General features: G+C 36.4%; 1 long non-coding RNA gene across 1 annotated transcript in view; it reads right to left on the bottom strand.

Moving 5' to 3' along the window:
- The window catches only part of LOC133228606 (uncharacterized), a 330,340-nt gene that overhangs the window by 263,503 nt on the left and 45,751 nt on the right, over positions 1-21,086 (bottom strand). The gene's annotated exons all lie outside the window — the stretch shown is intronic.

Raw genomic sequence — 21,086 nt, 5'->3', positions numbered from 1 at the left:
TGGGGTTAATCCTCTCAGCCACCACCCCTGACCTTGGGCATGGGGTAGCTCCAGTACTATGTTCCCTGAAGGTAAATGTATGTTACTGGATAAGGAATAATCATTTTAACTATTGGTTCTCTTCCAGAAACTTTTTTTACATAATTTAAATATGTTCTCATTTTATAGGAATCTATTAGGTGGAAAATTTTATTTGTGTTTTATAGATGAAGAAAATGAGTATGTAAAAGGTTGATTATCTTCAATGAAAATGAGTTTATCCCAATGTGAGACTTAGATGTGTGCTTCCTCATAGGTGTATATCTACTTGACCACATACTATACTGCATTTCAGGGCAAGCAACTAAATTTAAAATTTTGCTCTCATAATCATTCTTAGCTGCAAGCAATCATTACTTTTATGTCCAACACAATAATTCAGAAATTCTTAAAAAACCTTAAAAATGTTTCAAGTAGTTTTTCCCATGAAAAAAGGATTAATGTGTTGGCTTTCTCAATAACAAGTATGGATTCTGATTCCTGATATGATGGACTAAAAGCTAACTGGTATGAAATTTACTATAAAACAAATGAACAAACCAAAAAAAACCCAGAAAATGTAGATAATACAGAAATCACAGAAGCAGAAAGACTGAGATACAGGATGAACATGCACTTTGTGGACAGGAGGGAAAGTCAACAAATCCCTGCATGTCTCTGTGGCTCTTTTTCTAGAACCAGGAGGAGCAACCCATACAGTATACACAGTACCTGCTGGGTACACATTAGGAAGACCAGTCTTTCTCTCCTGGCAAACCAGAAAGAGAAGCTGAGTAACTAAGAACACGGAAAAGTTTATAATTTCAGAAGGGAAAATGCCAAAGAAGGGTTCTCCAAACCAAGCTCCTCCACATTTTGATTTGACAATTAAAGAACTGTCAGTGTCATTCACCATCTTTTTCCAAGAGAATGAAGTCACCAGTCATGCAGTGGCTGACTTTCCACACCCTCTGAGAGGGGTTAAGGACAGAAATCAGGAATGACTACTCTGTGCTCTGGCAGAAACTGGCAGAACAAGCCTTCAGATAATTATACGTATGCAGGAGAAAATTTTATGAAACCAATTTCTTACACCTTCTCATACCTAGAAAAACACTACAATCATGAATGGAGTCATCTGCTCCTGGTGACTAGCAGTAACCTCTATGGAGACGCATGGTTGTTGCAGATAGCACCTTCGCCAAAATCAGACGTCTACTAACCCCCAGAGCAGTTCCTCAGAGCTATTTGAGAGGTTGTCTCCTTGGTTATAGTCCTCAGTAATTCACCCAATAAAACTGAAGCTCAAAGCTCTCATGTTGTGCAATTTTTTTTCTTTCAATCGACATACTGAACCTTGAACCATGGGTAAAAAAGATTCAAACCAGCCCAGTGAAAGGAACAGGATCAGAATCGAGACCAGAGATGCTGTTCGAGATAGAGTTCACAATTTAAATCTAGCCAAATATTCCTTGCTGAATTTAAGGGAAAAAATGCTGATAAAGAAAAATAGCAGGATCCAGAATCCCCACAACTTAACCTTTTTAGTATCAAGGACAGAAGCAAAATTAACTGAAATAAAAAGAAACAAAAAGTCTGACAGATTCTCAAGAGCAAAGAATGCTATCTGGGTCCAAAATCTAATTGTCTAAAAATTCTAATTGAGCTATTTCATCAGAAACAAGATGTTGACACTAACAGACAATGTCTTAAAGCATTCTTTGTAGCTATTTTCAACTGAACATTGTTTAGTGAATGCTAATCTCACAAAAGACTCAAACCTCAGGAGAAAAACAGAGGCAACAAAAAGGAAACAATGGACATTTCTGGACTAAAAATATTATTAATAAAGAAAACAAACAAAAAGCTGAGACTGAATAAAAGATCAATGCGACCCTCAGGCTGTTATTCTTGCAGGAAAATTTGTTTAGGTCACATAACAATAAAATGCAAATAAAATGGTGTTTCAACATGCAGTGGGAGGCATTCAGACAAAATCATGCTCAGTGATCTTCTGTCAAAAGAAAGCTAACATCAAAGTTTTCTCTTACTAATTTGAGTTCTGAAGATATTGAATAAAATAGGAGTGCTGTTAGAAAGGGTGGAAAATGTTATTGAACAAGATTAAAGAGATAAGATGATGAAGCAGTTCAGTTCTCTCATTAGTTTTATTTTAAAATTCAAGACTGAATGTATGCATTTGAAGACTGTGCACTTATGATCAAAAGTCAGGAAGCATCTCAATATCAGAAATCAAGAGTGAGGATAAATCAATTCATACATGATGAGCATGCTTTAAAAATAAAAACAAAAATGGAGAAAGAGTTATGGGATTTCAGTAGATGAAGGATTCTTTTTAGGTAAGAAAGAGAGCCTAAAGATCTGCTAAGCTGTCTTGTGTGTGTGTGTGTGTGTGTGTGTGTGCTTAGTCACTAAGTCATGTTTAACTATTTTGATCCCCTGAATGTAGCCCACCAGGCTCCTCTGACCATGGAATTTTCTAGGCAAGAATACAGGAGTGACCTGTCTTCAGTTCAGTTCAGTCAGTTCAGTCAGTTCAGTCGCTCAGTCGTGTCCGACTCTTTGCGACCCCATGAATTGCAGCACGCCAGGCCTCCCTGTCCATCACCAACTCCCAGAGTTCACTCAGACTCACATCCATCAAGTCAGCGATGCCATCCAGCAATCTCATCCTCTGTCTTCCCCTTCTCCTCCTGCCCCCAATCCCTCCCAGCATCAGAGTCCTTTCCAATGAGTCAACTCTTCGCATGAGGTGGCCAAAGTATTGGAGTTTCAGCTTTAGCATGAGTCCTTCCAAAGAATACCCAGGACTGATCTCCTTTAGGATGGACTGGTTGGATCTCCTTGCAGTCCAAGGGACTCTCAAGAGTCTTCTCCAACACCACAGTTCAAAAACATCCATTCTTCAGCACTCAGCTTTCTTCACAGTTCAATTCTCACATCCATACATGACTACTGGAAAAACCATAGCTGTCTTAGAGGATCATAAACTTAGAGTCATTCTTGTAGACTAGTACTTAGCAATGTAGCTGCCAAATATAGAAAAAAAGTGTTTAACTTTTCTATATTTGAAAATTATAATTCTAGTTTTGTTATTACTACCAATTTTATGATGTCATATTTATGGTTATATTTTGAAAGACACATAATATATCAATAGTGTGATTTATTAGCAATTCTTTTTTTTTTTTTAAATAAAAATTCAATGCTATTCTCCCAAATCTCCCCACCCTCTCCCTCTCCCACAGAGTCCGTTAGACTGATCTATACATCAGTGTCTCTTTTGCTGTCTCGTACACAGGGTTATTGTTACTATCTTTCTAAATTCCATATATATGCGTTAGTATACTGTATTGGTGTTTTTCTTTCTGGCTTACTTCACTCTGTATAATAGGCTCCAGTTTCATCCACCTCATTAGAACTGATTCAAATGTATTCTTTTTAATGGCTGAGTAATACTCCATTGTGTATATGTACCATTGCTTTCTTATCCATTCATCTGCTGATGGGCATCTAGGTTGCTTCCATGTCCTGGCTATTATAAACAGTGCTGCGATGAACATTGGGGTACACGTGTCTCTTTCCCTTCTGGTTTCCTCAGTGTGTATGCCCAGCAGTGGGATTGCTGGATCATAAGGCAGTTCTATTTCCAGTTTTTTAAGGAATCTCCACACTGTTCTCCATAGTGGCTGTACTAGTTTGCATTCTCACCAACAGTGTAAGAGGGTTCCCTTTTCTCCACACCCTCTCCAGCATTTATTATTTGTAGACTTTTGGATCGCAGCCATTCTGACTGGTGTGAAATGGTACCTCATAGTGGTCTTGATTTGCATTTCTCTGATAATGAGTGACGTTGAGCATCTTTTCATGTGTTTGTTAGCCATCTGTATGTCTTCTTTGGAGAAATGTCTATTTAGTTCTTTGGCCCATTTTTTGATTGGGTCATTTATTTTTCTGGAGTTGAGCTGTAGGAGTTGCTTGTATATTTTTGAGATTAGTTGTTTGTCCGTTGCTTCCTTTGCTATTATTTTCTCCCATTCTGAAGGCTGCCTTTTCACCTTGCTAATAGTTTCCTTTGTTGTGCAGAGGCTTTTAAGTTTAATTAGGTTCCATTTGTTTATTTTTGCTTTTATTTCCAATATTCTGGGAGGTGGGTCATAGAGGATCCTGTTGTGATTTATCTCGGAGAGTGTTTTGCCTATGTTCTCCTCTAGGAGTTTTATAGTTTCTGGTCTTACATTTAGATCTTTAATCCATTTTGAGTTTATTTTTGTGTAAGTTGTTAGAAAGTGTTCTAGTTTCATTCTTTTACAAGTGGTTGACCAGTTTCCCCAGCACCATTTGTTAAAGAGATTGTCTTTAACCCATTGTATATTCTTGCCAGCAATTCTTGACTGAAAAAGTACCAAATTTTTTAATCCCTTAGCATAGAGAAATAAAACCTCTCTATATCTCTCAGTGTTCCTGAATAGTCCTAGACTCCTGAGACTCCTCATGCAACATGAGAATTGTGAAGTGTGAAAGTGTTAGTCATTCAGTACTGTGTGATTCTTTGTGACCCGATGGTCTGCACCCCAACAGGCTCCTCTGTCCATGGGATTGTCTTGACAAGAATACTGGAGTGGGTAGCCATTTCCTTCTTCAGGGGGTCTTCCTAACCCAGGGATTGAACCTGGGTCTCCTGCATCATAGGCAGATTCTTTATCATCTGAACCACCTCTGTAACCATTTGTCTACTGATTTACTTTGATGATTTAAGGGTAATTAAATCCCTTACCTCCCTAAAAGGACAAATGGTTACAGCTCAGACTAGGTCAGAATTAAGCTCTAAGGGGTAGAATGACTAGAGAGCCAGCTCCCTAGGAATTTACATGTGAAAAGGGATAAAATCCCTATCAGGCTGCTGCACATATTTTATTTACACACAAGTAAATGACTCAGACATTATATATTTTAAGGAGGCCTGCTTCCTTCCTCTTCATAAGCAAAGAAGAAAAAAAAAATCCCCCTTTGTCTTCACCAGTGGAATATTTGACATGTCATATAGGATATCTGGCATGATTGTTCTTGTACTACCCAGGAGTAAGCACTGGGACAAGGGGCACAACACAATTCCCTACTGTGAAGTAATTAATATAAATTCATTTCTTATCCAGAATATCTCCTGTGCATATTAAAGTGGAAGGAATCACATGAATAAAAAGAAATAGAAACCAAGATTTTCAATTGTAACTCTTGAAAGGTTGTAAGAAAATAGTGGTTTGCTCTAGAGACACAGAGACAGGGTGGTATTCAGCTTAGAGTTATAAATCAGCTCACATGAAGAAATAAGAATCCTAAGAAGAGTCTATACAATGGAGAAGAGAATATCAAAAGTTTTAAAGAGAACATGGTCAATAGAATGGAAAATGATAATGGGTTCATGAGAGGAATAATAAATATCCTATTAAGTCAGCAGAAAGGGGTGGCATGGGGTAAATGAAGGGCAGAATTAAGAGAATATGTGAACAATAATGTCAAAATATAAAATCATTTTGTGTTTTTATTAATTAGCTAATTAGCTCAGCATATGATGATTGCATTATTATTATGTTTCAGGTTGTAAAGAAAAATAAGATTCTCAAAGAGTTACAGCTAATAAATAAAAGTAGATGAATAAACATGTAAATAGGGCTAAATAATCATTTCTGTGGGAAACATTTGTACATACTACTTTATTTATACTTTTTGTTGCTGAAGTTTGAGGTTAGAAGTTAAGAAATACATTTATGGAGCAGCTGGGGGATCTAAAATTGGAACTACGTCCAGGGTGTCAAAGGCTAAATAAATCTTATTAATTTAGTGTTAGAAAGTGTTTTTCTTTTTTGGCCATGCTGTGTGGGACGTGACATCTTAATTCTCTACTCAGGGATCAAACTCACATCCCCTGCAGTAGAAGCAGAGTCTTAACAACTGAACCACCAGGGAAGTCCCTAGTCTTAAAGAGTTATTGAAGACATTTAAGAGTTGTTTCTGGCCAAGAGTTGGGGAATAAAAGAGATTCAAATAAGTGATCAAACTAGAGGCTGGGATAAAGAGGGGCTAATTAACCATTCTATGACTGTGAAGTTATACAGCACTCTCAGTGCTTAGTTGCTCAGTCATGTTTGACTCTTTGTAATACCATGGACTAGCCTGCCAGGCTCCTCTGTCCATTAGAATTCTCCAGGCAAGAATACCAGAGTAGGATGCCATGCTCTCCTCCACAGGTTCTTCCCAACCCAGGGATCAAACTGGGTTCTCCTGCATTGCAGGTGGATTCTTTACCAGCTGAGCCACCAGGGAAGCCCACAACACTCTCTACCTAGATACAAATATGACTGATATTTTTTAATTGACTGGCTAACAAAACCCTTTAACTAGCTACCTGTACAGGCCTTGCCTATGTATACATGTGTAGAATTATGTCTATAGATCATAAAAACAGTGAAACTTTTTTTTTTAATATAACAAACTTGGCATGTCTTACTAGCACCCTCCTACATGCAGTAAGAGAAGAAATAGACTGTGTAAGCAATGCATTTGAATACAAATATTTGTGTCTGAGATTATCCTAAAGTACATAAAGCAATTAAAATATTTATGCCATCTTATATATAATTTATTCAATGAAAATCAATATAAAAATCCTACTGAGAAAACAATCTATTTATTGAAGGAGCTGTTAAAATGCCAGGATGGAAGCAGGAACATGGGAAAGTTTTACAGTTTGGTGTGAAATGATGGCTTTGAGTCCTGAGTCTACTGAGTTCTGAGTTTATTGGCTTTATGAAAATGAAAGTGAGTAGCTCGGTCCTGTCCGACTTTTTGCAGCCCTGCTGGATCATGGGAAAAGGAAGAGAGTTCCAGAAAAACATCTATTTCTGCTTTATTGACTATGCCAAAGCCTTTGACTGTGTGGACCACAATCAACTGTGGAAAATTCTGAAAGAGATGGGAATACCAGAGCACCTGACCTGCCTGTTGAGAAACCTATATGCAGGTCAGGAAGCAAAGTTAGTACTGGACATGGAACAACAGACTGCTTCCAAATAGGAAAAGAAGTACGTCAAGGCTGTATATTGTCACCCTGCTTATTTAATTTATATGCAGAGCACATCATGAGAAATGCTGGGCTGGAAGAAGCACAAGCTGGAATCAAGATTGCTGGGAGAAATATCAATAACCTCAGATATGCAGATGACACCACCCTTATGGTAGAAAGTGAAGACGAACTAAAAAGCCTATTGATGAAAGTGAAAGAGGAGAGTGAAAAAGTTGGCTTAAAGCTGAACATTCAGAAAACGAAGATCATGGCATCTGGTCTCATCACTTCATGGGAAATAGATGGGGAAACAGTGGAAACAGTGTCAGACTTTATTTTTTTGGGCTCCAAAATCACTGCAGATGGTAACTTCAGCCATGAAATTCAAAGATGCTTACTCCTTGAAAGGAAAGTTATGACCAACCTAGATAGCATATTCAAAAGCAGAGACATTACTTTGCCAACAAAGGTCTGTCTAGTCAAGGCTATGGTTTTTCCAGTGGTCATGTATGGATGTGAGAGTTGGACTGTGAAGAAAGCTGAGCACTGAAGAATTGATGCTTTTGAACTGTGGTGTTGGAGAAGACTCTTGAGAGTCCCTTGGACTGCAAGGAGATCCAACCAGTCCATCTTAAAGGAGATCAGTCCTGGGTATCCATTGGAAGGACTGATGCTGAACCTGAAACTCTAATACTTTGGCCACCTCATATGAAGAGTTGACTCATTGGAAAAGACTCTGATGCTGGGAGGGATTGGGGGCAGGAGAAGAAGGGGATGACAGAAGATGATATGGCTGGATGGCATCACTGACTCGATGGACATGAGTTTGGGTGAACTCTGGGAGTTGATGATGGACAGGGAGGCCTGGCGTGCTGCAATTCATGGTGTTGCAAAGAGTTGGACACGACTGAGCAACTGAACTGAACTGAACTCACTATACATTGCATGGAATTCTCCAGGCCAGAATACTGGAATGGGTAGCCTTTCCCTTTTCTAGGGGATCTTCTCAACCCAGGGATTGAACCCAGGTCTCCTGCATTGCTGGTGGATTCTTTACCAGGTGAGCCCCAAGGGGATCCTTGGCTATATGACCTATATTTTTATATTTTTGTGTTGGAATAAAACAATGCAAATTTGACATAGATCTAAGGATATGAAGATGTTTTGGGTACCTCCTTTTATCTTTTGGCTATTCTGCCTGGTTTTCCATAGTAAACCCTGTCTTGTTATGTGATGCATGCCTATCTGATAGGGAGACTTATTGATGGCTCCAGAGTCAATCTGCCTATAAAATATTAGTAAAGTTTATTATTTCCATAGTAGGCATTGAGTGACAAGCCAAGTACTTTAAAAATGGCACTATTATTATTATAATCAATGCAATTTCTCTGTATGTTGCTCATTTCCTCTAGCAATACCGTAAGATCTTTCAGAAATTCATTTTTTTCCCACAAGTTCTTTTCAAATATTTAGAAAAGTAAAATACCTTCCAGTGAAAAATTATTTTCTTAGTTCTTTGAAGTATATCATGAAAAGGTACCTGTCTCTTCTCTATACAGTTATCACACTCTAGTGCCAAGCACTAGACTTGGCATTCACTTCCTTTAGGGATGTCATTTCAGTACGGTGGTGAGGAACTGGTAGCTCTACAGTCTTAGCTAGAAACTTAATATTCTTCAAATGTGGGCTTTAATGAGTCGCTTATATGGGTTAGGAATTGCAATTAGCAATTCTGACTTATGTATTCTCATATTGCTCTTAGAGGAGCACTGTGTTACTGAAAGGTGATCTGGTATAACAGGAAAAGCAAGATCAAATATTCTTCGTTTCAAAAACTCAGACCTTGTAATAACTAGTTGTACAACAATGGATACTTGATATCTCAGGTCCTTGATAAGGATAATAATTCCTATCCTGGACGGTTGGTGTGAAAATTCAAATAAATGTACTAAAGAGTAATTACATGGTAGATGCTCCATGAAAAATAGCTATTATAATACCTCTTTGTATAATAGCTAAAAATGACACAAAGGAACCTATTAACAAAACAGAAATAGACTCACAGACATAGAAAACAAATTTATGATTACCAAAAGGGAAATGGGATAAATTAAGAGTTTGGGGTTAACAGATGCACACTAGTATATATTGATATAAATTAGATAACTAACAAGGACCTACTGTATAGAACAGGGAATTTTATTCAATATTTTGTAATAATCTATAAGGGAAAAAATCTGAAAAAATAATATGTATATATAACTTTGCTGTATACCTGAAACTAACATTTATATTTCAGTAAATTAAAAAAAAATATCTCCTGTACATACACATAAATATAAGAGCTTAATAATGCAGAGCTAACGTGTCCAAATAGTGTATCAAAACACCCTAGGTAACACAGAAAGTTCATATGGGTCATGGTAGGATATTTTAAATTTTCAAGGAAACACAATGACTTTTCATGTCCACTATATGGATTTGAATTCATTGTCACTCAGAATTTCAATACTAAATTGGGCTGTTACTTTCAACTATATTTTATTTTTGCAAGACCAAATTTCTAAGTACAGCATGCAGCTTTACACATTTTTCTAAAAAAAAAAAAATGTTAATTTTGTAAAGGCCTTATATTTATTATTATCTAACAGCATCTCAATGCACAGTGTTAAATGTCTATCTTTAGTATTAGTAGACAAAAAAGAAATCATACTTTAAATCATCATTTTTGAGTCTTTTTAGTTTCTCAGATGATTTTCAATCAAATGTGGTTAAATATATCATTGTTTTTCTACTATACTGTTACTGAGAAAAGCACATGCAAGTTAGTGGAAAATATGTTTATTTGTTTGTTTGTTTGTTTTGTAGGGATGTGGGAGTGTTCGCTTATTTATCCTACTATTATTAGTATTTTCTTTCAGAGAATTATTTGCAGACTATTTTTAAGCCAACTGTATTAAAAGATAAACTATTACTGAAATTATTCTGGTACACAGAAATTACATTATATCATCCCAAATGAAATGAAGAAAATACAGGGAAGCTTTTGGTACCCTCTCTGCCTCTTGGATAATCTGCCATGCTTCCTTTAGAAATTTCTTGTACTATGTGATACATGGCTGTCTGCCTGACAGATCTACAAAGGGCTCCAGGGCAATCCATATGTGAAACATTAGGAAAGTTTTCATAACAGGCATTGTTTATTATTTTTGATAAAATGAATGTGAATAAGTGCTATGATGTTTTTCTCTCTTAATACTATTATCTTAAAAAAAAATACTATTATCTTGTCACATATCCTACTCTGATAGACACTGCCAAAGCTCATAGAAGTATTCCCATTGAGTCTTCTATACACTCAGCTGGTCCAAAAAAAAAGAAAAAAAAAATCAAAGGCATATTCCAGCATGAAGTAATTCTACTTAATATCTCATACTGTTACAACTATTTCCCCTTTGTTCTGTTCTACAAAGGACACAGTTAAAGTTAATTTTTTTCCTGGAAAGGGTGAAATAATGAACTCCTGAAAGCTGCCTTTTCAGGCACTTAAACAGAAAGATGGTTCTGCTACTTCTACACAAAATTTGTGTTATCTAGTTGCAGGAAAAATCAAATTCTTTAGATTCTTTCCATAAGACAAAGTGTTGCATACGTGAATTTACTTGCAAAATTCAGAAGAGCATGTATCGCCATACTGCCTAAGTATTTAGGCAAACAATTCCCCAGAAATGCAAATAATTTATGAGGTAGAGAGTATGTGATATGCTTTTAACATAATCTACCAATAAAACTTTTTCAGTGCTGTCAATCAAATAAGGTGGTTCATGCATTTCATAATTATAATTGTCTGTTTTTATAAAGTGCAGCTTTAATAGCATTTACAATGAACTATATTTAACATGACAAAGCTGATCAGATAAAATTTTTAAATTTAACACTATGTGAAATATACATATAAATATATCTTATTTGGGTGACTTCATATGCTTTTTAGCATATGAAAAATAGTCTATTAAACTTTTTTCCAAAAATATCTGACATAATTAATATTTTATCAGGAATAAATAATAATCATCCAGTACATTAGGTTACCACTAAGCAAAAAAATCATTAAAGTAACTATTGAACACTGTTTCCTTAATTCCTAGGATATTACTTTTCTAGGGCTACTAAAACAAAGTACCACAAACTAAATGGCTTAAAGGAAGTTCATTATTTCACAGTTCTGAAGGCCAGAATTGAGGCACTAGCAGGCCTAATTCCTTCCACAGGATGTGAGAGGCAATGTTCCATGCTTCTCATCCAACTTCTGGTAGTTTGTTGGCAATCGTTAGCATTTCTTGGTTTGCAGAAACATCATCCCAGCCTCTACATGGAGTCCTCCCTGTGTCTTTGTGTTCACATTTTCCCTTTGTAAGGACATCAGTTCTTGGACGAGGCTCATCCTGATGACCTCATCTTAACTACTTGGTGTTAAATAATTTTACTTTCTTAATAGCCAATTCTAATACATAAATTTTGATAAATTCTAAAACTGAATAATTAAATTCAAGAATAAATTATATGTGGTATAATATGAATTTTGAAGCATGATACATTGCCAACATTTCCTGTCCCTTGTCTAACAATATTACCAGAAATAGGGTATTAGAAAGCCTGTATTGCCAAGACATCAGCTAAATTGGCCACTACTAAACTTTTAAACTTGTCTTTCCCATTGGTAAAATAAGTAAAATTCACTTAATAAATATTATTCTTCTGCTTGCAGAATTAGTTGAGTATGAGATATGAGGGGGCTTCCCAGGTGGCGCTAGAGGTAAAGAACCTGCCTGCCAATGCAGGAGACATAAGAGGCACAGGTTCAGTCCCTGGGTTGGGAAGATCCCCTAGAGGAGGGCATGACAATCCACTCAAATATTCCTGTCTGGAGAATTCCATGGACAGAGGAGGCTGGAGGGCTACAGTCCTTGGGCTTACAAAGAGTTGGACATAACTAAAGTGACTTAGAACGCGTGCACACATGAGACAGGAGACTACCCCTTCTCCAAGATGTGTCTACATATAAGATATGCTCTGAAGGGTTGCTGGTCTCAATGAAAGGAGACTGCCAGTGAACTTTCCTCCCCATCTTCCAGATAAACAAACAAACAACAAGCAATAAAAATCTGAGCATGAGGCAAGAAGTCAACAGAGTTTTGAGTAGCTCTAGCCAGGCCTCTGAGTCATCATCCTGTGGAATGTGTATGTTTGTTGCTCAGTCACGTCTGACTCTTTGTGACCCCATAGACAATAGCCCACCAGGCTCCTCTGTCCATTGGATTCTCCAGGCAAGAATACTGGAATGGGTTGCCATTCCCTTCTGCAAGGGGTCTTCCTGACCCAGGGATTGAATCCTGGTCTCCTGCATTGCAGGGCCGGTTCTTTACCATCTGAGCCACCAGGGAAGCCAAAGTGAGTCATCCCAACTGAGAGCGAAAGCAGGAACCTCCTCCACCTGCCAGCAGCCTCAGCAGCAGAAGAAATAGATAAATTCTCTATGAATAAATCATATTCTAAAATAGACATGCTGGGGTTCCATAAAGAAAATTGATATATTACTTCATAAAGCAAGATTACCAACTATATAGGAAGGCTAGCCACTGTGAATGGAATTCAGCAGAAAATTATGTTTATCTATTTAATTTTATATAATTTTAGATTCAGAAGGAGCAAATATATAAGAAATTTTGACATACCATTCACTGAAGTTACCCAAATATTAAAAGTTAAGTACTTGTCCTTCTTCAACCTCTGTCTTTTTCAACTTGATTCAATCAGTTCATATTTCTACATATTTGAGAAATGGAGCAATATGAAAAAAAATATTAACTCTTACTGCTTAGACTATATAATTTTATGTAACAAATATGATCTGAGCTATCAAAATACATTGATAGTAATTTTATTTTTACCTAATATAATCTAATTAGTGATAATACATCAATTAATAGGAGTTTCTTAATGTGTTGTTTTTCCATATAATTCAATCACATGAAATAATTCAGAAACAATTTCTGTTAAATGAAATTGCATTATATTGTCACAAAGCCTAAAACTAATGAAAACTTCAGTGAGCTTATTGTTACATACAAGCTGTGGCAGAAAAAAGATGTTTACTGATATATAGGGGTTTCCTTCCCCTTTTCATTTTATCATATTCAAGAACATTCATAAAATTCAGCCCTAAAAATCAATAGGCTGTGAAATAAATTCTATTTTATAGCTTAATTATATTGAACTAGTAATAGCTCATCACATTTAAATTATTTTCTCTATGCTTATGTTTCTAATATGTTTATTATATATTCAGAGATGACTCAAACAGCAAAGAATCTACCTGCAATGGAGGAGACCCACGTTTGATCCCTGGGTCAGGAAGATCCCCTGGAGAAGGAAATGGCAACCCACTCCATTATTCTCATCTGGGAAGTCCCATGGACAGAGGAGCCTGGGGTCTACAGTCCATGTGTTCACAAAAGGTTGGACAAGACTGACTAATACTTTCACACACACAGACATATATACACACATACACAAACATATGTATTCCTAACTTCATGTACACAGAAAGAGATACATACACATGAACAAAAAAATGGTAAGGTGATAACCAGAGAGTTAAACTTTTGAATATTGATATTAACTTTTAAATTTTCTTTGAAATCATTAAGATGAATAAAGGAGTATAAATGTGTCACCAACACTTTTGGTTCAAGTCTAAACAAAACATCTATTCTTCCTTTAGCAGACATATTCAGACTTCAAAAAACTAAGAATAAATAAACTATTAGCATAATAAGTTTTAAGCAAATAAATGTTTATTAATTCTCATTCTTCTATAAGATGTCTATTATCTGTAGTTAATTCTAGACTACATGTTTACATAATTTCTGTATTTGAAGTTATTCATCCTTTTCTCAAATGTGATATGAATATTTCAAATCCCTCCAGTTATCTGGTGAATATGTCATCCTCCATATATACATACTGGTCAATATATTTGTGGTCCTTTTGAAGCTTGTTACCCAGCAAATCTAGGGCATTGTGTCTAATACCCTGTAAACAAAGTGAATATCAGTAAAACATACATGTTCACATTAAAACTATGAACTAAAGATTCATAGTTTTAATGAACTTAAACATTAAAGCCTCAAAACCCTTCTGATTCCATTTTGCCACCAAATTAAATTCAGGAAAGGGCCTTCTACTCCTTGCCTGATATATCAGAAAAAAAGAAGAAAAATAAGTCTTTTTTTTTTTTTTTCAGAAAGTTTTAGAATTCAAAATTTTGGATAAGGGGTATTTGAAATATTATAACAATAAAGTTTAATTTAGGAAAGATTTTATAGATTAACTTTGGAAGGAGGGAAAATGTTTTGAATATCAATGACAGAATATGAGATACATTAGAAATAATATAATCTATTTAGTACAAGAAACTGAGGAAAATAGTAAGATTCAAGTTAAAGTTCAAGCCAGGCAATGTACTCTGTCTAGCAATCATTTGGAGTTTCTAGTGAAGGTGTTTTCCCAAGGTATGTTGATGAATAAATGAAAATTTCTATACTGTTGGCCATCACTGTCTCCTAATGTAAATTTTAAACAATTTATGAAGAATTTAATTCTGGGGAAAATTGGAAATATAGTCTCATAATAATGAGCTTTCAGCAGTGCCTCTTATTATTTAGTAGAGATTACTGGAGTATTTAACAAATATTAAAGATATAAATTACCTCAGTAAGTTGCTACAGAAATCAGCAAAAAGAAGAGCTTTAAATAAAATAACTTATTTTAGTCTCCACCAACTCCTTTCACCATATATGAAGGAAAGGGTTATTGACACATTTAACCTAGTAATTAAGATACTTGAAAAGCCAAAATTAATTCCACATAGTTTCTATGCCAGAATTATGGTTTCTGAATGTTTTCTCATAATAGATTCAGTAATTTATTACTCAGGAGAACACTCACGAGAGTCCCTTGGACAGAAAGGAGATCTAACCAGTCAATCCTAAAGGAAGTCAACCCAGAATATTCATTGGAAGAGCTGAAGCTGAAGCTCCAATCATTTGGCCACCTGATGCGAAGAGCCGACTCATTGGAAAAGACCCCGATGCTGGGAAAGATTGAAGGCACGAGTAGAAAGGGACGACAAAGGATGAGATGGTTGGATGGCTTCACCAACTTGATGGACATGAGTTTGAGGAAGCTTTGGGAGTTGGTGAAGGACAGGGAAGCCAGAGCAGTGAAAGCACTAAGTCTTAACTGGACTGCCAGAGAATTCCAAAAACGTAATTTTAAAATGGAGAAGGCAATGGCAACCCATTCCAGTCATCTTGCCTGGAAAATCCCATGGATGGAGGATCCTGGTAGGCTGTAGTCCATGGGGTTAAAATACATTCAGAACATTTATTTCTATAAAAAAGATTTCATCTGCAATATATTTAGTATAATTTATAAGTTAATACTGTAGTTGGCTGTAAACTGCCCACCAAATTAATGATTACTTAAGGGAAAGGCTACCCACTCCAGGATTCTGCCCTGGAGAATTCCATGAACTGTATAGTCCATGGGGTCACAAAGAGTCAGACATGACTGAGGGACTTTCATGTTCATGTTAGTAGTAGGAAGTTTACACTAGAGAGTTAATTTTCATATAAAAAACTTTTTGCTTGGTATGTGTTAATTTATAATCATTATCTCTTTAACTGTGTTTCTGTCTTAGTATGGTGCCTGAAATATATCCAGTACTCAAGATATGTTGAATCAATGAGTTATGATTGTAACATGCAGACTAAACACCATATATTGGTTTAAGAATCTGAACTTAAATAGTGGACTTGTATAATTACAGTAAAAAGAACAATTTCTACTTATTAACAAGGTATTTTAAAACTCCATCTGGAGAATTAATCTGAATTTTGTGAGGTAGAGTTTTTAATAGATTAAATATGGAGATATGGATAATCCAACAGCTCAAAGACACCTGGAAATATTTTAGATCATTTTACTTAAATAGAAAAGAAAGAATTGTTAAGCAATTTCTTTCACAACACACACTAATTTTGTAACTGTGGAAAGTCTATTTACTAAGCTAGTATTCCTTTCACTGCTTTCCAAATAAACTTGCAAATAAGGTAAAATCAATTAAAGTTAATGGAAATTTAAAGTGAGAAAAATGGGGAAGAGAGAAAAACAAATCATACAACAAAATATCGGTTGAAAGTTGCAGTAGGTTTTCTTTCTTAAATAGGATGCAAATAACATTCAATATATTGCTCAAATTATTTAAGATACAAGAGGGAAAATGTTAGTATGCATAGTGATGACTAGTCTTTTATTCTTTAAGTGTGATTTGCACTTTCATTCGACCTCCTAAGCAACCCAAGTCAACAGACCTGAAGCAGATTTTGTTTTTTCAATCAAAAGTTTTCATCCACTGTTTTTGTTATTATGCACTTTTGACTCTGTAGTACTGAGATTCCTAGCCTCACTTAAGAATGTCATTATAGTTTTAGATGGGAACACTCATCTGCAATTATACTTGAGGATGTAACACAGAAAACAAAATCAAGGTAACCGATTAGTGCATAGAAAAACTGAAGGAACAAGAAAAGCTTGTGTATAGTTATAATTATAGTATCACATGGGCTTCCCTGGTGGCTCAGTCAGTAAAGAATCCACCTGCAACGGGGAAGACCTAGGTTCCATCCTTGGATTGGGAACATCCCCTGGAGGAGGGCATGGCAACCCACTATACTACTCTGGCCTGGAGAATCCCCATGGACAGAGGAGACTGGAGGGCTACAGTCCATGGGGTCACAAAGAGTTGGACAGAACTGAGCAACTAAGCATAGCACACAGCACATAGTATCACAAAATTAGGAAGTGCATTTTGAGTTACCTTCTATGGACTCTGAATCATTAAGTAAACAGTGATCATATCTGACAAATAAATATTTTCCATTTGATATTTTTACAACATTGAGAATGTGAATTTTACGGTTCTCAAGCTATGCTGCTGCTAAGTCACTTCAGTCGTGTCCAACTCTGTGTGACCCCATAGATGCCAGCCCACCAGGCTCCCCCGTCCTTGGGATTCTCCAGGCAAGAACACTGGAGTGGGTTGCCATTTCCTTCTCCAATGCATGAAAGTGAAAAGTCAAAGTGAAGTCGCTCAGTTGTGTCTGACCCTCAGCGACCCCATGGACTGCAGCCTTCCAGGCTCCTCCATCCATGGGATTTTCCAGGCAAGAGTACTGGAGTGGGTTGCCATTCCCTTCTCCTCTCAGGTTATATATATATTTAAATTTATGGAGCTGTTTACAAACTGAGAACTGCCTCATGATTTTGTGATTACTTAGAATGATAATTTTAATAATAAAATTGAAACAATACACTGGGGTTGAATTTGGAACATTAAGAGTCAAGCCATTTATCTATAGCAAACAAGGATATGTAACTAGGCATTTTAATGTATGTGATTCCTTGAGTTTATATTTACTATACATTTTCCAAAAAATCATCTTGAAAAAAATGAGGATAGAGGTAGAGAAGCAGAGCAGGGATAAAGGAGACAGAAGAACTTTAATCATTGGAATCATTAATCACAAAAGCAATACCTTTTGGGGTTTGTTGGTGATGTCCTCTATATGTTATTAAGGCTTCTCTGATGGTAAATATGGTAAAGAATCTGCCTGCAATGCGGAGACCCAGGTTTAACCCCTTGGTTGGGAAGAACCCCTGGAGAAGGGAATGGCAGCCCACTCCAGTATTCTTGCCTAGAGAATTCCACGGACTGAGGAACCCTGGTCCATGGGGTCGCAAAGAGTTAGACTGAGCAACTAACACTTTCACTTTCTATATGTTATTAGGTCCCTTACCAGAAAATACAATACCTTTCTCAGAATACATTAATTGGCTCTGTACTACTCATAATGAAAAAGTTTAATTGTATTTATCAATATCAATATATATATAATTACATATATGCTAAATCCATGAATCAAATATAAAAACCACTTTCATTATGTCATAATCCCACTTTGTATACAAGCATCATTGATTGCACTTTGCTTTATTACAGATATCACATATTTTACAAGTTGAAGGTCTGTGAGTAGCGCTGAATTAAGCAAGCCTATCGATGCCATTTTTCCAATATCATTTGCTCACTTCATGTCTCTATGTCACATTTTGTTAATTCTTGCAATATTTCAAACATTTTCATTATTATTATATTTGCTATATGACTAAAACTTTTTATACTAGTGCAGAGAAATCCAGGGTAATTTATTTTCCTAAATTTATATAAATTCATATAGCTTCAGTGCAATGATCAATCTGTGTATAAAACTGCCTTGGAAAAATACATCTAAAACATATACTAGCATACAATATCTGGGGTCTTGACTGATTTAGGCTGGTTTTAGCTAATCTTTGTCGGACTTACTCATGTGTCTGCATTTTGGCTTCTCATGTTCTCTAACTCCTAGAACCAGCAGGTGAGCACAGGCAAGTCTTTTTCATGGCAACTGGAATATCACATAATGCCAAGCAAAATCACTCAAATTATCTACATTTTCAATCTAAGCTACACATCTGCACACTATCACTTTCACCTTGTTCTCATGGCCAAAGCAATTCTCATGGTTGCTCCTGGCATTAAAGGCATAAAGCACTGAGAAACTGGCATTTTCCCTTCCCTGGAAGTGAGTAAAAGTATTACAGGAGATGAAAGTGGAGAGAGAAAATAGAAGCTTTGCTCACAGAGGACCAATGGGTCATGTTTGAACAGAAGAACTGTTCTCAAGAATAAAAAACAAAGAGATAGTGTTGGTGGTGTGAGGTAATAGTAGACCCAGGATATTTGATTGCCTCTGACATTTGTGTTATATGTACATATACGTGGTTATATCATTTATTCTTTTCAGACACATTTAACATCATATACCAAATTAGGTGTTTTGAAATGTTTAAAATGCAAGTAATTAGAATAAAAGCATCAAGATTTGATAATGACTATATAAATGGCAATGGGCAGACCATATATATATAACTATATATATATACATATATACACACATATACATATATATATATACACACATATATATATATACTTACATATATAACTATAACTATATATATAACTCTGACCCACAACTTCACGGCAGCCAGTAGCCAGTCCAGAAAGCCAAACCACTACCTATGTATGCTGCAACATGTGCCAGAGAACCTGTACCTGGTCAATAACTATGAGTCTCTCTTAGTTTTGCCCTCCTCTTCCCTTCATTCCCACTTCCAACCAGAGAAAGACTATATTGTGCTGACTAATCACACTGGATGACCTGCTTTCAGTTACTCCCCCTCTAGCTTTTCCACACCAACACCTTTCAATCAGGGCACTCTGGAAGCCTTCCCCTTTTTTCTACTGTAGAGTTTCACAATGCCCTGGCTGCCTTTTGGGTTTTGTCAAATGCAGGTGATGGTGGTTGACTCTCTTAAACGCTCTATGAATATACAGCCTTGCTTATTCTTACTTGGATGGTCTTCTATCCACCAGCAAAATACATATGTATATTATCAAGACAGTCCCTTACGGCCTCCCCTTTGGAAATCAGCAGTTTGCACTCTGTAAGTGTCTTTCTGTTCTATTTTGTTCGTTTCGTTTTTTAGATTCAACATATCAGTAGGATCCTATGGCATTTGTCTTTCTCTGACTGATTTCTCTTAAGAAAATATCCTTTGGGTCCATCCACATTGTCACAAATGTCAAGATGTTACTCTTTCATGGCTGAGTAATATTCCATTGAATATGTATACCACATCTTCATTAACCATTCATCTATCAATGGGCATTTAGGTTGCTAAGTTGTCCCTGGCTACTCTAAATAAAGTTGCAATGAATTTAGCAGTGCACATATTTTTCAAATTAATGTTTCTGCTTCCCAGAATTAGAATTATGTGATTGTGTGTTAGTTGTATTTTTACTCTCTGAGGGGTCTCCATCTGTTTTCCCAATGACTGCACCAATTAACATTTTCACCACAGGGCACGGGGCTTCCCTTTTTTCACATCCTCTCTAATACTTGCAATTTCTTGTCTTTTTGATGATAGCCATGATGACAGGTATGAGGTGATATCTCATTGTGGTTTTGATTTGCATTTCCTAAATGATGAGCGATGCTGAGACTCTTTACAGGCATCTGTTGGCCATTTGTATGTTTTCTTAGGACAAATATCTGTTCAGGTCTGCGACTGTTTTTCTCATGTTGAGTTATATGCTTTCTTTACATAATATGGATAATTAACGCCCGCCCCCCCCCCCCCCCCGGATATTTGCAAATATCTTTTCCCATTTAGTAGTTTGCCTTTTTGTTTTGTTGATGATGTCCTTAATTGTACAAAAGCACTTTAGATTGATGTAGTCTGTGAGGCAATGGCACCCCACTCCAGTACTCTTGCCTGGAAAATCCCATGGACGGAGGAGCCTGGTAGGCTGCCGTCCATGGGGTCGCTAAGAGTCAGACACAACTGAGCAACTTCACTTTCACTTTTCACTTTCATGCATTGGAGAACGAAATGGCAACCCACTCTTGTGTTCTTGCCTGGAGAATCCCAGGGACAGAGGAGCCTGGTGGGCTGCCGTCTATTGGGTCGCAGAGTCTGACACAACTGAAGTAACTTAGCAGTGACTTAGCAGTCTGTGAGACATATATTTTAAAGGGCAGCAAACATTTTCCTGCTTAGGAAAATCTAAGTTTAAAAATAGTTTTTCACCTTTAAAGAACAACAGATGAGAATTATGCAAACATCTGATGAAATGGGAGTTTTAAATAGCATGTTACCTTCTAATATGTTATTCAGAACAAGCCTCTCCTCTCATTCAATCAGACTTCACTGCAATTATACATTCTTGTGATTAAGTGGTTCTCTTAAATGG

This window comes from Bos javanicus, chromosome 17, assembly GCF_032452875.1.
Source record: "Bos javanicus breed banteng chromosome 17, ARS-OSU_banteng_1.0, whole genome shotgun sequence".
Classification (NCBI taxonomy): Eukaryota; Metazoa; Chordata; class Mammalia; order Artiodactyla; family Bovidae; genus Bos; species Bos javanicus.
Note: the sequence above shows the minus strand (reverse complement) of the source record. Positions and strands in the feature narration are given on the sequence as shown.